Raw genomic sequence first — 15,435 nt, 5'->3', positions numbered from 1 at the left:
TGCATGGATGTTTGTCACGATAACTGCATTCTTTACTGGTCGTCCGTTCTGCTTAGGATTGTGAAATAAATTCTGTCGGGGCCGGCAGGTCAAATTGATTCCCCACTGAAGCCTCTACACAAACTCTGCTCTCTAAATGCCCATCATCTATTTAGGGCCATATTTTGGAGCCAGAATGGCCATGCTTTTTTTTTTATTTATTTTTTATCTATTTTTTGTCTTTTCGCCATTTCTAGGGCTGCTCCTGTGGCATATGGAGGTTCCTAGGCTAGGGGTCCAATCGGAGCTGTAGCCACCGGCCTACGTCACAGCCTCAGCAACGCGGGATCTGAGCCGCGTGTGCAAGCTACACCAACTACATCTGACAAAGCCAGATCCCTAACCCACTGAGCAAGGCCAGGGATCGAACCCTCAATCTCATAGTTCCTAGTCAGATTCGTTAACCACTGAGCCACGACAGGAACTCCAGCATGGCCATGCTTTTGAAAAAAAAAAAAAAAATCTGCAGAAAGGCCCACTGTCATTGGAAGAAAACATGGATGGTTTATACAGTTTCAGGGGGGAAAAAAACCCAACCAACAAAACCTTTGCTCAAGTGGATGTTTACCCTCTGTCCCCAGGCCCTCTGCTTCCCCTCCCGAGGCACGACTTCCTGAGACTTTGCCCAGCCATCAAAGGTGCCGCCGGGAGCACCTGTCCTGAGAGTCTGAACTGAGATGCATCAGCGCAGCGTTTCAGAACCAACAGCCATCCGTTCTGAAGGCACCGCCGGACAGACGCTTTCCTTTGCGCACCCGCTTCCCCGCCTCCCTCCATCTCCTAAGACCTGCCACTTGGGTCCCGAGGGGCGGCTGATTCTTTCATCTATTGTTAGCTCCGTGGGACAGTTGGGTGATAATGGGAACCAGAGGACAGGTGACCACTGTCCTTCCAAACGAGGCTGAGTGGACTCTCGCACTCGAGGTTTCGGGGGTGGTGGGGGAGACGCTTGAAGCTTTTGAGGCCCAGCCCTTGTGGGAAGGGGTGCCTCCCAGCTCTATTCAGGTGCCCACCATGTCCCAGGCACCCAGTCCTCTTGTGCCCAAGGAAGAACGGGACGTGACTGAGTGGGCAGAGGAGAGGATGGGTGTCCCAGCACCTGCAGCAGCTGTCCTTTCTCTCAGTCGGCGGCAGCCTGCAGGGTTCTCTCTTTATAAACATAAAAGCACTCCCCGTCTGCAGAGACCACACTCGAGGAGACCTTCTCATGAGCACTCGAGGCTGGAGGGACCGGTTCTGTGGGGGGGGGGGGCTTGCAGCCCCCACTCTCGGCCCAGTCACGCCACCCCCGGTCCAGGTTCTTCTGACTGCTGCTCTGTCCCCTCGAGGGTACTCGACTGCCAGTAACGAGACTGTTGCCATGGAAACCGCAGCTGGAGTGGGAGACAGGCAGGGGCGAGGAGAGTACAGCGGGAGGCTCGGAGGCCGGAATTTTCCAGGCCCGCATGTCCCGCAACGTGCAGATGCAAAACCCTGGTCTGGGCGCAGAGCCGCAGGCCAGCACACAGCTGCAAGCGCTCTTTGCATTTGAGTGGAAATACGGGGTCTTTGGTGAGGGGAGGTCTCCTCTCTCTGGAACCTCACTTTGCTTTTCCCGATGAGCATCGTCATCCCCCCACGGGATGGAGGGGCCGGGTTGGGGGGGGGGGCGCCTGACTCTGGGTCCACCCAGCCTGGCTACCCAGGCAGGTGAGCACCTGGGCAGGCGGAGGCTTGGTGAAAGGCAAGCCGCTGGGCTCCTCTCTAGACCTCCTGAAGCGCAGTGTCTCGTCACCTTCCCAGCCGTCGACGTTTCCCTCTCTTACCCTGATCAGCTTCCTCGCAGCGGGTTTTAGGCCTGTGTTTCCAATATGGTAGCTGCGAGCATTTGTGGCAGAGCGCCCGGAAAGTGGCTAGTCCCCACTGAGAAATGCTGTAACTACACAGCAGATTCCAAAACCCTAGAAAGAAAACCATGGAGATGTGTTTCACTGAATTGTGTTTTTCACGTTGGTGGCATTGGTTCGGATGGGAACAATTTGCATGGGTTGGGTTCAATAAAACCTACTGTTAAGATTAATTCTACCTGTGTCTCTTTATCTTCGTAAATGTGGCTACCGCCAGGACATTTAAAAGGACACATGTGGCCTGCGTTTGTGTCTTGCATTAGATTTCCATTGTAGTTTGAGAGTCTGTAATAACCTCGATCATTTATTTGTTAGTCATTTGCTTTCTGCATCTCTGCATGACAGTGAATCGTCAATGAAAGTAGAGACTTTATCTACCATGTTTACCCTGGATTAAACGCAAATTTCTGGCCCCTAGTGTGTGTGTGTGTGTGTGTATAATTTAAATATATACATATGTATTTTTTTTTAGTGGCTGCTTGAAATAGCAAGTAGATATTTGGGAAGAGGGCAGATCCTGGAAAGTCAAAAAGCCACAGAGGAAATCCTCTCTGCCATGGATCAGCTGAGGGTGTTGTCCTCCAGCACAAGAAGCCTTTCCTTCCATCTTTCATGGGTTCTGTCCTCTTCAGCTAAACCGGAAGCTCATTTGATTTAACTTCAGGTACTGGAGAGACTAGGGATTTTTTTTTTTTTTTTAATGTCAAGAGGGTTAGAGTCTAAAATTATTATAACAGGAGAATAGTTCAGATTTGGGGTTTGGAGGAAGATGCATGCACAGAATCCACCAATCCACCAATGGAGACACCTGGTCTACCTCTCCTTGTAAATCCCCTGATGCACTGCACCCCCCCCCCCCAAAGTAGCCCCTGACCCTTCACTCTCTGGGCCTTATGCCAAGAGTCTATTCTCCAGAGAAGGTAATACTATCCGAGGTTTGTTTTTTGTGGGTTTTTAAAATTTTTTTTTCTCGCTTTTTAGGGCCTCACCTGCGGCATATGGAAGTTCCCAGGCTAGGGGTCAAACTGGAGGTACAGCTGTCGGTCTACACCACAGCCACAGCAACACCAGATCCAAGCTGTGTCTGTGACCTACACCACAGCTCACGGCAACACCAGATCCCCAACCCACTGAGCCAGGCCAGGCATCGAACCCACATCCTTACGGATACTAGTCAGATTCTTTTCCTCTGTGCCACAACAGGAAGTCCCTATCATAGATTTTAACATATATACACACATGTGTGTGTCATATATATGTACTTCTTTATTATATATTCACATATATTGTTTATTACTTATACATAAATAAATATGTACTTGTATTTAAATATATATTTGCATTTACTATATTTCAAATAGGATGCCAACTCCCGTGAGAATTAAGACTACATCTATTTTATGATTTTTTTGGGGGGGCCATGCTGGTGGTACACAGAAGTTTCTAGGCCAGGGATCAAACCTGAGTCACAGCAGTGACCCAGTGCACTGCAGCGACAATGCTGGATACTTAATCCGCTGTGCCACCAGGGAATTCCAAGAGCATAACTGTCTTAGATGCTTAAAACAGCGTCTGCTGAACAGTAATCACTCTGTAAAGACATTTTGCTGAATGAACGAGTCAGACAAAGAACAGATTATTGGCTAAAACAAAGGCTGTTTACGTCATTGGTGCTGGTGGCTGCTGAGAAACAGACGTTTGTGATCTCGACTTGTGCCTGCAGCTTCCTCCACCCCTTCGGCAAAGACATCTTTTAAAGTGGGCCCATTTAAACTTGGGGTGTTATCTAAACATACACCCAAATCCCACTCCCGGGTTCAGAAAGCCTGTGCCCTCCCCCAGACCTCACCCTTTTCCAGCTCGACAGTTCTGGGATCCATTACTCTGCCCTGGTCCTTAATCTCATTCACCGGGTCTCAGTGATTCAGGCAGGCTCTGTTGCCATGGAAACTGCAGCTGGTGAGGTGATGGGGAGGAGGCTGAGAGACACTCAGAGGATGGAACTTTCCAGACTGTGTGTGGGTTACAATCCCAGGCTGCCATACTAATTGGTTCTCATTAGATATTTTTGGGGAGAGATGGGTTGAATAAAAATATAGGATCACGGGAAAGTAATTTCACCTTTCTGAGACAGAGTTCTCTTCTAAAAGTGGGGAAACATTCTCTCTGGATCCTTGGAGTGTGATGTGGATTATGATAGATGCTTCTTGTAGATCACCTGGCACTGTGCCTGCCATGGTGTAGCCAGGATTTTTAAAAGCCATGTTCCAGAATGCACCTGCATCAGAAAGGGGAAAGGGGGGAGAGAAATCATTAAAAGTGCAGAGTCCTGGATTGCCCTCCAGACCAAGGCAGGCAAAAGAACTTGTCTCTCCTGTTTCCCACCCTCACCTTCCACCCACTATCCTGCTTTCTTTTATGCATGTCGTCCCAGCCCCTGAAATTACCTTCTTTCCCCCAGCTTTACAGAGGTATTACATAATGCGATGTTTAGATACGTGTATACTTAGGGCAATGAGTACCAGTCAAATTATTAACACATCCCTTACCTCAGATACCACCGTGTGTGTGAGAACCTTTCAAACCCACTCGCTTAGCAAGTCAAGTGTACAGTTTGTGTATTTACAGAGTAGCACTAACCATGGCTGCCACGCTGCACCGTGGACCTCCAGCACTTGCGCTTCCTGTAAAACAAGCTTCCACCTTTGAACCAATATCCCCCCTTGTCCCACAACCCTTCTTTTTTCCTTCTGGGCCACGACGTGCAGCAGTTTGATGTAGGAATCTTGGTTCCCAGACCAGGGGTTGAACCTGGGGTGCAGCCGTGAAAGCCCCAAGTCCTAACCACCGCACCACCAGGGAACTCCCTTTTTAAAACTTATGTTTATTTTCCACTAGGCCTGTGGTAGGTGGATATTCCTGGGCCAGGGATGGAACCAGCACCACAGCAGCGACCTGAGCCACAGCAGGGCTAACGCCAGCTCTTTCACCCGCTGAGTCACCAGGGAACCCGCTCTTTTAAAACATTTGCTTTCCTTCCTCCTTTGTTAGTATCTTCCCCCTCACGACAGAGTCAGCTCCATCCTGTGAGGAGGGACACAGGCTTTCTTGGGCTCCGGCTGCACCCGAGCCCATCAAGGGCGTGCGCCTAGCAGATGCTTCACGGATACCTATTTGTAAACGTATGGAGGCATCCGAGCAGTGTTTGGAGGGAAACGGGAAAGAAGAGGGGTGGTGGGGAGGGTGGCAGAGAGGAGAAAGTGTGTTTTGTTGGCGTGGACAGCCGTTACCAGATACCACACAATGGCGTGCACCCATGACTTTTTTTTGGTCTTTTTTTGCTATTTCTTGGGCCGCTCCCACAGCATGTGGAGGTTCCCAGGCTAGGGGTCGAATCAGAGCTGTAGCCACTGGCCTACACCAGAGCCACAGCAACTCAGGATCCGAGCCGCGTCTGCAACCTACACCACAGCTCACGGCAACGCCAGATCGTTAACCCACTGAGCAAGGCCAGGGATCGAACCCGCAACCTCATAGCTCTTAGTCGGATTCGCTAACCACTGCGCCACGACAGGAACTCCATCCATGACTTTGAACCCATCGCTCTCTGGCCTTCTGAACTTTCAAGAGAAATTGAAAACCATATTTTTAGGCCGAATTCTCCCTGGATTACAGCGATGCTTCAGCGCTTGTCCACGGTCGGTGGGCGTGTAAAAAGGCAACATCTTTCCAGGGCAATGTGGCATTATCAATGCCACCTTCGAATGCTTGCGCCCTGCCACCCGGCAGGTCCACCCCGGGAGAATATCGGTCAGGTGGGCTTGTGCTCGGGAGCTCTCTGCAGGACTGGGTGTGCTAAGAGAGGAGTGGGCGGGCCCCCAGCCCCCAGGGTGAGATGTGGTGGGCCAGCCATGCACTGGATGCCCGAATCCGTGTGAAACGAACAAGCATTGAGGTCCTGGTGGTGAATGAGCTCCAAGACTCATCTATTTCATGTAACGTGTCCAGCGGCTTTCCCTTCAGCCTCACCACCACCCCATGTGAGTGCTGAGAAGACTGAGGCCGCAAGGGGTCAAGCCCAGAGAAATCGGGACTCAGTTGGGTTCCCTCCTTGCTTTTAACCACGCTATGCCGTCTTCACATGAAGTCAGGAAGAGCCAGATGCAGAAAAATGGGTGCAAAAGTCACTATTCTGTTTTTTAAAAGGTGGGGGTTGCTGGCGACGCAACGTCTTTATGATTTCTCCTTAAGGATGATGTCCCACAGCCCAGGAACCGCGCAGGGGGCCTGGGACGGGGAGGAAAGTCCCATCTCCACCACACGATACTTTCTGTAAGAGGCTCACGTTCAGACTTGGGACGTGACCGCCGTTGAAAATGTACTAGCATTAAAAAAGAAGAAAACTAAATGGAAAAGAATATTGGTGGTTTTGTCTTCCTGGAACGTCTCAGTACCTGCCATCCTAGGATACCTTATTTCCACATGTTCGCCGCCGCCTCTGCATCGAAGCCTCAGTCTTCGGCACCTTTGAGGAGGCCCTGCGGCTGTTTCTCCATCCTCCACGGGGTCTCTAGAAAAAACCCTGGCGCCTGAAACAGGTATAGAATTAGCATATCTGTAGAATTATCTACGTTCACCATCTGTTTAATCCAGTCCATATTTGTGGGATAAATAAGTGGTTTAATGAATGAATGAAGAAGTTGGAGAACAGACAAGGCTGACAGCTCTTTCGGCGATTTGGGATTTCTAATAGCGACTGCAGAACCCGCAGAGACCCTCCCCCCCTTTCCTTCTGCAAAGACCCCTGTCTGAAGACGCATTTTAATTGCTCCAAAGTCGTGAGCGGACCACTAATGGGGACCCCCCCCCCGCCCTGGCAGGCTGGTGCCCTGGCCCCATTCTCCCTCCCGCCTCCGCTCTGCAGCAGGCTGCTGGGTAGTTTGTCAGCCTCGAGAGCTGTCGGCTGGCGACATCCGTTGCTATGGAGACCGCAGCCAGCCGCGGAAGAGGAGGGGGCTGCGACGGGAGCAGGAGGGCTGCGGAGCCTGGAATTTTCCAGGCGCCCGAGCGAGACCAGGTGTACGTGAGCCTTCAGACCCTCCCCCGGATTCCAAGGGGGGCTCCCTGGGGGAGGGGATTCCTGAGAAGGAGAGCTCTGGGCAGGTGGCTCCCCTCAAACCCCCGCGTCCCCCGACTCTGAAGCTCTTTCCACAGTGGAGAAAAAGCATCAGCGTTCACGGGGCTCTACCATAGAGAAACACGTTCTAGAATCTTCCAGAACGTCACCTCTGTCATTTCCCCGTCTCCTTGCCTCCCCACGAGCTGTGTCTGCATCTAATGTTGTGAGTCCTCACTCCGGTTCAGGGCAGAGCTGGTGGGGGGGGGGGTCTGGGCCGCCCCAGCTCTCGGAGCCTCTGCCGGGCACTCAGTGGGCCCGCAGCGCCCGTAACCTGACTTGGGAACGAATGCATGGGCGAATCGTGCCTTCCTGTTACAAGGTCGCCTCGTAGGAGGTGACGGGAGTGGAGCATAGCTTCTGGATTCTTCTGGCCTCCCAGGGAGGTAAAAGTTATCATCCTGCTCCCAGGGCTTTAGACTCCTTCCTGTTGGGCGCGCTCAGAGCCCAGGGCCGACAGGCACACGGTCCACCCCAGGGGGACCCCGGGTTCTTTACCTCTGTGTCAGCTTCATTGGTGTCTAAGTGACACATGAAAATGGGATACATGTGAGCCATTCAACACGATGATTTCCGTGAGTCTACGCTGTGAAACCACCCTCACAGTCAAGGCCGTCAGCCATCGCCTTCTTTTTCCTCCCCTCCCCCCCCCAGTGTGTGCGTGTGCGGCTGGGTGCGTGTGTGCTGCGAACACTTGCGATTTACCCTCTGAGCAGGGCTCAGGTACCCAGTGCGGTGTGTAACCACGGTCACACTGCTGTGCGCTGTGCGAGGTCCCAGGCTCCTCCAGGCCGGCCCGTGGTGGTGGTGGTGGGGCTCTTACCGATGAGACGCCGCCTGGGTTTGAGTCCAGGCCAGGTGGCTGCGCAGCCTGGGGCCCTCCCTCACCTGCCTCCTCTGCCAAATGAGGCGAATAATACCATCCATCCCAGAGGGCACCGTGAGGGCCGAGAGGGAAACTCGAGTGAGGCAGTGAACACAGAGCTTGCATGCAGCGGGGTCCTGTGTGGGCCGAGTTCAGGGATGTGGTTCACCTCACACACACACGCATTTCAACAGTGCAGCAAATAATTCATAGTCAATGCGCAGCTCGCCCTGGAACACCATGGGGGTGGGGTGCGGACACGCCATGCAGTCCAGTCAGCCCTGCATTTACTCGGTCAGTCTCGCATTGTGTAGTCCTGCAGTGTTTACGGCTCAAAAACATCTGAGGGTAAGTGGACCCACTCAGTTCAAACCCATGTTGTTCAAGGGTCAGCTGTATTGTTTATATTGCATGCATATAAAACCAATATATATATATACAAAATATAGATAGCTTTATATATATTATATAAATCACTGGTTTTAAACCGAGGGGGATTTTGCCCCTTATGGGACAATTTGTCAATGTTTGGAGACTTTTTTCGGTTTGTTTTTCGGTTTCACCCACGGCATGCAGAAGGTCCAAGACCAGGGACTGAACCCAAGCCACAGCAGTGGGCAGAGCCACAGCAGTGACAATGCTAGACCCTTAACATGCTGAGCCACGAGGGAACTCCTTTTTTTGGGAGGGGGATACATTTTTGGTTATCCCACTGGGAGGGGGCTGCTACTGGCATCTCTAGATCAGGGATCCTGCTCAATATCCTACAATGCACAGGACTGCCCCCTCCCCCCAGCAAAGTGACCTGACGACAAGTGTCCATAGCATGGAGGCTGAGAGATATACATTTACAAGAGTCCAGATCCATGAGAAATAAACAGAACACGAGCCACAGGCATAACTTAACATTCCTAGTGTCCTCATTAAAAAAATAAACAGGTGAAATCAGCTTTAAGCCTTGGTCTTTAACCCGATGGAGCTGACCATGCAGCTTTTCTTCAGTAGTAAAGACTGCAGTACGACCTGATCTGCCTGCCCTTGGCTACATTCAGAGGCGCACAACTGCAGAGATGGAGAAACTGTGGCTCCGGAGGGCTGACTCTAAGTCATGCTCAGATTTTCCACGGCACCGAGGGTCGGCACCCCCACCCCCCGCCTTGTTCCTGGGCCCACCCGTGTTCAGAACGCCATCACGTGTCATCGCACGTCATCCGTGTAAAGCATTGTTAACATTCTTCTCCTCAAACAGTGCTTGAGATTCGGTGTGTGTCACACTTTACAGCACAGGCCCCGTCTCACCAGCCACATCGCACCGGCTCCAGAGCCCCCCCCCCCAGGCCCCCCTTTGGGAAGGATGACTCAGGAGAAACCACTGCCATGCGCTGAAGAGAATGGCCAGCAGAGGGCGTCATGGGCATAGCATGGATTTACCGAAACAAGGCGCGGAAAGACACACACTGTATGGTATCACTCGTATATGGAATCTGAAATGTGGAACGAACGCACGAATGTAACCAAAAAGAAACAGGCTCACAGATATCCAGAACAAACTAGGGGTTTCCAGTGGCAGGGGGTGGGGGGAGATGAGATAGGGGATTAAGAGGTGCAAAGTGCTGTGTGTTAAATAAATGAAGGATATAAGGTACAGCTCAGGGACTGTTTTAGCCGATATTTCATAACTAGCAATGGAGTATAACCTTTAAAAATGCGAATCGCTACGTACCCCTGAAATGTATATAATATTGTAAATCAACTATATCTGAATTTTTCAAGAGGGGGGTGGTGAAGGAGAAACAAACAAAAACAAACCAAAAAAAAAAAAAATCTGAGCCGCTTCTGCGACCTACACCACAGCTCACGGCAATGCCGGATCCTTAACCCACTGAGCGAGCCAGGGATCAAACCTGCAATCTCGCGGTTCCTAGTCCGATTCATTTCTGCTGCACCACAATGGGAACTCCGAGTTTTTATTTATCTTTACATGTATTTTTTAAAGTTTCTACAGCAGGAGTTCCCGTCACGGCGCAGTGGTTAACGAATCTGACTAGGAACCATGAGGTGGCAGGTTTGATCCCTGGCCTTGCTCAGTGGGTTAAGGATCCAGCGTCACCATGAGCTGGGGTGTAGGTCGCAGACGCAGCTCGGATCCCGCGCTGCTGTGGCTCTGGCGTAGGCTGGTGGCTACGGCTCTGATTAGACCCCTAGCCTGGGAACCTCTATATGCCATGGGAGTGGCCCTAGAAAAGGCAAAAAGACAAAAAATAAATAAAAATGAAGTTTCTACAGCAGACTTTTTTTTTAAGCTAAAAAAGAGCGAGTGAGAACATCATGGAGTTGCTTTAAAACCTGTCCAGCTGTTAAGAAGTGCGCCCAGTGGGCAGAGCCTGAGAAAGCGCAAGGCTGGTGGCCACAGGCGGTCCCTGCTCTGGGGGGCAGAGGGGCAGAGAGGACAGGCAGGGTTTCAGTCTCGTCTCGCTGGGAAGGTGGAAGAAGCCAGCAGCCAGTACCTCCAAGCCTGGAGACTTGGAGGCAGACCTCAGTCCTCTCGGCCTGGGCCCGTCCACCCCGCGGACCCCAGCCACGCCCAGCTGCCCTGCCTGGATTTCCCTGGGGCCTCTCGGGCCCCCGTCCAGCCCCAGGGCCCCACCCTGCTCAGATGGCTGTCCTGTGCCCAATGTCCTTGGGGGGGTGTCTCCCACACTCAGGGTGCCCTCCGAGACACGGACCGTGGCCTCAAACACGTGGGGCCCTACCAAGCCCTCCGCCTCCTCTCACAGCTCCCTGCCCACCTGGGTGCTGTGCTGTCAAGGCCCAGCTGCATCTCCCCAAAGTCACGTGCTGAAGCCCTAACCCCAGGACCTCAGCACGTGACTGTGTTTGGAGACGTACTGACTGCATTTCCCAACAACCATGAGAGGCGGGTGCTTTGAGGAGACCTGATTTAAAGATGAGGTGACCCTGGCCCAGAGAGGTTGAGGAGCTGGCCTGAGGGCACACAGCTGGGATACATACAGACCGTGGAAGGCATATACAGACAGTGTAGGTGCACACACACTCACACACACACACACACACACACACAAAATAGAGGGAAAGAAGGCGGAATCTGGAGCAGCAGAGAATTGTGACAAAGCTGCTCAGAGGCGCTCAGCCTGGCTGCTCTGAACTGGGTCGTCCTCTGCTATGGGAGCTGCGCTGTGCAGTGCAGGACATGGGGCGGTCTTCCCCCTGCCCCGCCCGGGTCTCTACCCGCCAGATGCCAGCAGCGACACCCCCCACCCGGTCGTGACAACCCACAGCGTCTCTAGATATTGCCAGTGTTTCCTTGCGCGGGGGCAGGGCACAAGCACCCCAGTTGAGACCCAGGGTGGCAATTCAGGGACAACAGCTTCTTCTGAGGGCTGAGCTGATGCCTCAGTTCAAACCTGTACCTTCTTCCAAGATCCGGGCAAGTGACGTGCAAACGGGGTGCTGGCCGGTGAGGAGGCGCCTTCCGCTTGGGCCATGTGGCTGCTGCTCCATGATGGGGTCCGGTGGGGGGCATGCTGTGCAAATGCGGGGCTGGTGTGATGCCCCTCCCAGAAGCCCACGCACACCCGGTACCGACCAAGCCCAGTGGCCCCCCTCCTCAGCATGGCCCACGCCCCTGGCCCCCTCTCCCACCACCTGCTTCACCACCCTGACTCCAGCCGGTGGCCCCTCTTCCCTCCCGGAACCACACGGTTCCTACCTCAGGGCCTTTGCACGGCTGCTCCCTCAACCTGGAGGCTCTCTCACTGTCATTTCCAGGAGTGAACATAAAATTACCTGGATTAAAAAAAATTATTTTATTGACACGTGGTTGATTTCCAAATTCACTTCAAGCGTACAGCAAAGTGACCCAGTCATGCGTATACATAGCGACATTCTTTTTCTCATGCTGCCTTCCATCATGATCTAGCCCAGGAGATTGGATGTAATCCCCTGTGCTATACCGTAGGACCTCATTGCTTAGCCAGTCTAGTTTTTTATTTTTTTATTTTTTTTTTAGGGCTGTGCCAGCGGCATATGGAGGTTCCCAGGCTAGGGGTCCAACTGGAGCTGTAGCCACCAGCCTACACCACAGTCACGGCAATGCCAGATCTGAGCTGCCTCTGCTCCTACCCCACAGCTCATGGCAATGCTGGATCCTTAACCCACTGAGCGAAGCCAGGGATCGAACCTGCAACCTCATGGTTCCTAGTTGGATTTGTTTCCATTGCACCGTGACGGGAACTCCTGCTTATCCATTCTAAGTGCAGTAGTTTGCATCTACTAACCCCAAACTCCACGTCCATGCCACTGCCTCCCCCTTGGCAGCCACAAGTCTGTTCTCCACGTCTGCGAGTCTGTTTGTGTTTCATAGATAAATTCATTCGTGTTGTAGTTTGGATTTCACATAAGTGATATCATGTTTGTCTTTCACTGTCTCACTTACTTCACTTGGTATGAGACTCTCCAGGCCCATCCCTGTTGCTGCAAATGACATTTTTTCGTTCTTTTTAATGGCTGGGTAGTAAAACTACCTTAATTTTTATTACTAGTTAAAATGATTTTTTTCCAATTGTATTGAGAAATAATGGACATGTATTGCTGTATAAAGAAATTACTTTTGGGAGTTCCCGTCATGGAGCAGTGGTTAACGAATCCGACTAAGAACCACGAGGTTGTAGGTTCGATCCCTGGCCTTGCTCAGTGGGTTAAGGATCTGGCACTGCTGTGAGCTGTGGTGTAGGTCTCAGATGCAGCTTGGATCCCGAGTTGCTGTGGCTCTGGCATAGGCCGACGTCTGCAGCTCCAATTAGACCCCTAGCCTGGGAATCTCCATATGCCATGGGAGCAGCCCTAGAAAAGGCAAAAAGACCAAAAAAAAAAAAAATTACTTTTGAGAGTTCCCCCTGTGGCACAGTGGGTTAAGAATACAACTGCATCAGTTGGGTTATTGCAGAGGCAAAGGTTCCATTCCCAGCCCAGTGCAGTGGGTTAAAGAATCCGGGGTTGTTATGGTCACAGCATATGCCAGAGCTGCGGCTCAGATTCAGTCCCTGGCCTGGGAATGCAGCCTCATCCATATGCCTCGGATGCAGCCAAAAAAAAAAAAACTTTTGTAAGGGGAGGGATAAATTAGGAGTATGGGATTAATAGAGACCCATTACCGTATATAAAATAAACAACAAGGGCCTGCTGTATAGCACAAGAAACTATATTCAATATTTTGTAATAAACTATAATGAAAAAAAAATTTTTTTTTTTAGGGCCACACTCGCAGCATATGGAGGTTCCCAGGCTAGGGGTTGAATTGAAGTTACAGCTGCTGGGCTACACCACAGCCACAGCAACGCAGGATCCGAGCCACAGCTGTGACTTACACCACAGCAATGCAGGATCCGAGCCAGAGCTGTGACTTACACCACAGCAATGCAGGATCCGAGCCACAGCTGTGACTTACACCACAACGCAAGAACCTTGACCCACTGAGTGAGGCCAGGGATCAAACCTCATCATTTCCAGTCAGATTCGTTTCTGCTGCGCCACAACAGGAACATCTGGAAAAAAATTTTTAAAAAGAATATAGATATATACATATTATAGGTATAACCAAATTCCTTTGCTGTGCACCAGAAACTAACACAATATTATGACTCTTTTTTTTTTGTTTTGTTTTCTGGCCACACCTGCAGCATGCATAAGTTCCCAGGCCAGGGATCTAACCCAAGCCACAGGCGTAACCAGAGCCACAGTAGTGACAACACCAGGTCCTTAGCGCACTGAGTCACCAGGGAACTCCCTAACACAACATTGTAAATCAGCTATGCTTCAATTTTAAAAATAAACTTTGGAGTTCCCATTGTGGCAAAGCAGATTAAGGATCTAGCATTGTCTCTTCAGTGGCTTGGGTTGCTGCTGTGGCACAAGTTCAATCCCTAGCCTGGGAGCTTCCATGTGCGATGGGTGGGGCCAAAAAAAGAGGAAGACGACGCAGGGAGTGCATTTATTTTATCTTATTTTTTTGTCTTTTTGCCATTTCTTGGGCCGCTCTCGAGGCATATGGAGGTTCCCAGGCTAGGGGTCTAACCGGAGCTGTAGCCACTGGCCTACATCAGAGCCACAGCAATGCAGGATCCTTAACCCACTGAGCAAGGCCAGGGATCGAACCTGCAACCTCCTGGTTCCTAGTCGGATTCGTTAACCACTTAGCCATGATGGGAACTCCAACAGGAAGTGCATTTAAATAAAAAAAAGTCAAGCGGGAACCTCATAGGCTATAAAGTTAATATGAGGCAGAGGTGGCGTTGGAAGGACAGGAATGGAGGGGTCAATGCCTTACTGCATCCACTCTGGCAGCTCAAACAACCTTCATAAAAGGCACATCCAGGAAGAAGCCGCCCTTGTTGAGAATCCCACCCTCCTAGGAGGAAGGATGAATTGTTCAAAATGTAACTATGTATCACAATGCAACTATGCATCACAGAGTGACTATACATCACAGTGTAACTGTATATCACAATATAACTATGCATCACAGTATGACTGTGCATCACAGTGTGACTATGCATCACAGTGTGACTATGCATCACAATATAACTATGCATCACAGTATGACTGTGCATCACAGCGTGACTATGCATCACAATATAACTATGCATCACAGTATGACTGTGCATCACAGTGTGACTATGCATCACAATATAACTATGCATCACAGTATGACTGTGCATCACAGCGTGATTATGCATCACAGCGTGACTATGCATCACAGTATGACTGTGCATCACAGTGTGACTATGCATCACAGTATGACTGTGCATCACAGTGTGACTGTGCATCACAGTGTAGCATTGCATCACCATGTAACTTTGTATAGCAATGTAACACACGCATCACTGGGACTAGGATGCAGAGTCTGCCTCTGGGTCCCCCTTAGCTGCCGTCATGCCCATCGCCTCCCTCCCTCATTCTGCAAACACATCAGACCCGGATGCTCACCCTTCCTCGGTCCCCATGGTCCTCGTGGCAACCCATACGGGACATGGGAGGCCCCGGAAGGGATGTACATGTGGGCCGTCTTGCCAGGACCCTGTCAGATTCTCTCTGTCCCGGGCTCTTCCCTGAGGCCGATGACACACCTGTGAAGGGGTTAAAAGAACACTTGTTACACACAGGTGGTCCTGCTTCTGCTGGCTATGTCGGAGTTGGGCTAAAGGGAAAGTCGGAACGTTCCACTGGGCTCCTGTGGTGAACCGTCAGCACGAGGGAGAAGGAGAGGTGCTGGGCCTCCCGTTTTCGCTTCGTTTAGTTGTTACTCATTTTGATTTTAAGTCTAATTTCATTCTTTTTTTTGGAATAGGTAATACATTCAAAAGTTCAAAAAGATAGGTAGTGAAAGGACTCATCCATGGAGGGTGTGGAGAAAAAGGGACCCTCCTACACTGTTGGTGGGAATGTAAATT

General features: G+C 51.1%; 2 long non-coding RNA genes across 3 annotated transcripts; both read right to left on the bottom strand.

Moving 5' to 3' along the window:
* Window positions 1-509: 509 nt before the first annotated feature.
* LOC125133036 (uncharacterized) lies at window positions 510-6,696 on the bottom strand. Of its 2 annotated transcripts, XR_007136397.1 has the most exons (4): window positions 6,397-6,696; window positions 4,047-4,203; window positions 1,845-1,979; window positions 510-1,412 (listed from the first exon to the last, which is right to left on the bottom strand). It is a non-coding gene; the product is annotated as an uncharacterized LOC125133036 (long non-coding RNA). The 2 variants fall into 2 exon arrangements; XR_007136396.1 differs by lacking the exon at window positions 6,397-6,696 and having other exon boundaries at window positions 4,047-5,279.
* A 4,411-nt stretch (window positions 6,697-11,107) lies between these two features.
* LOC125134385 (uncharacterized) lies at window positions 11,108-15,099 on the bottom strand. Its single transcript, XR_007136622.1, has 3 exons — window positions 14,972-15,099; window positions 11,697-11,773; window positions 11,108-11,511 (listed from the first exon to the last, which is right to left on the bottom strand). It is a non-coding gene; the product is annotated as an uncharacterized LOC125134385 (long non-coding RNA).
* Window positions 15,100-15,435: the final 336 nt, after the last annotated feature.

Source organism: Phacochoerus africanus, chromosome 8 (assembly GCF_016906955.1).
Source record: "Phacochoerus africanus isolate WHEZ1 chromosome 8, ROS_Pafr_v1, whole genome shotgun sequence".
NCBI lineage: Eukaryota > Metazoa > Chordata > Mammalia > Artiodactyla > Suidae > Phacochoerus > Phacochoerus africanus.
Note: the sequence above shows the minus strand (reverse complement) of the source record. Positions and strands in the feature narration are given on the sequence as shown.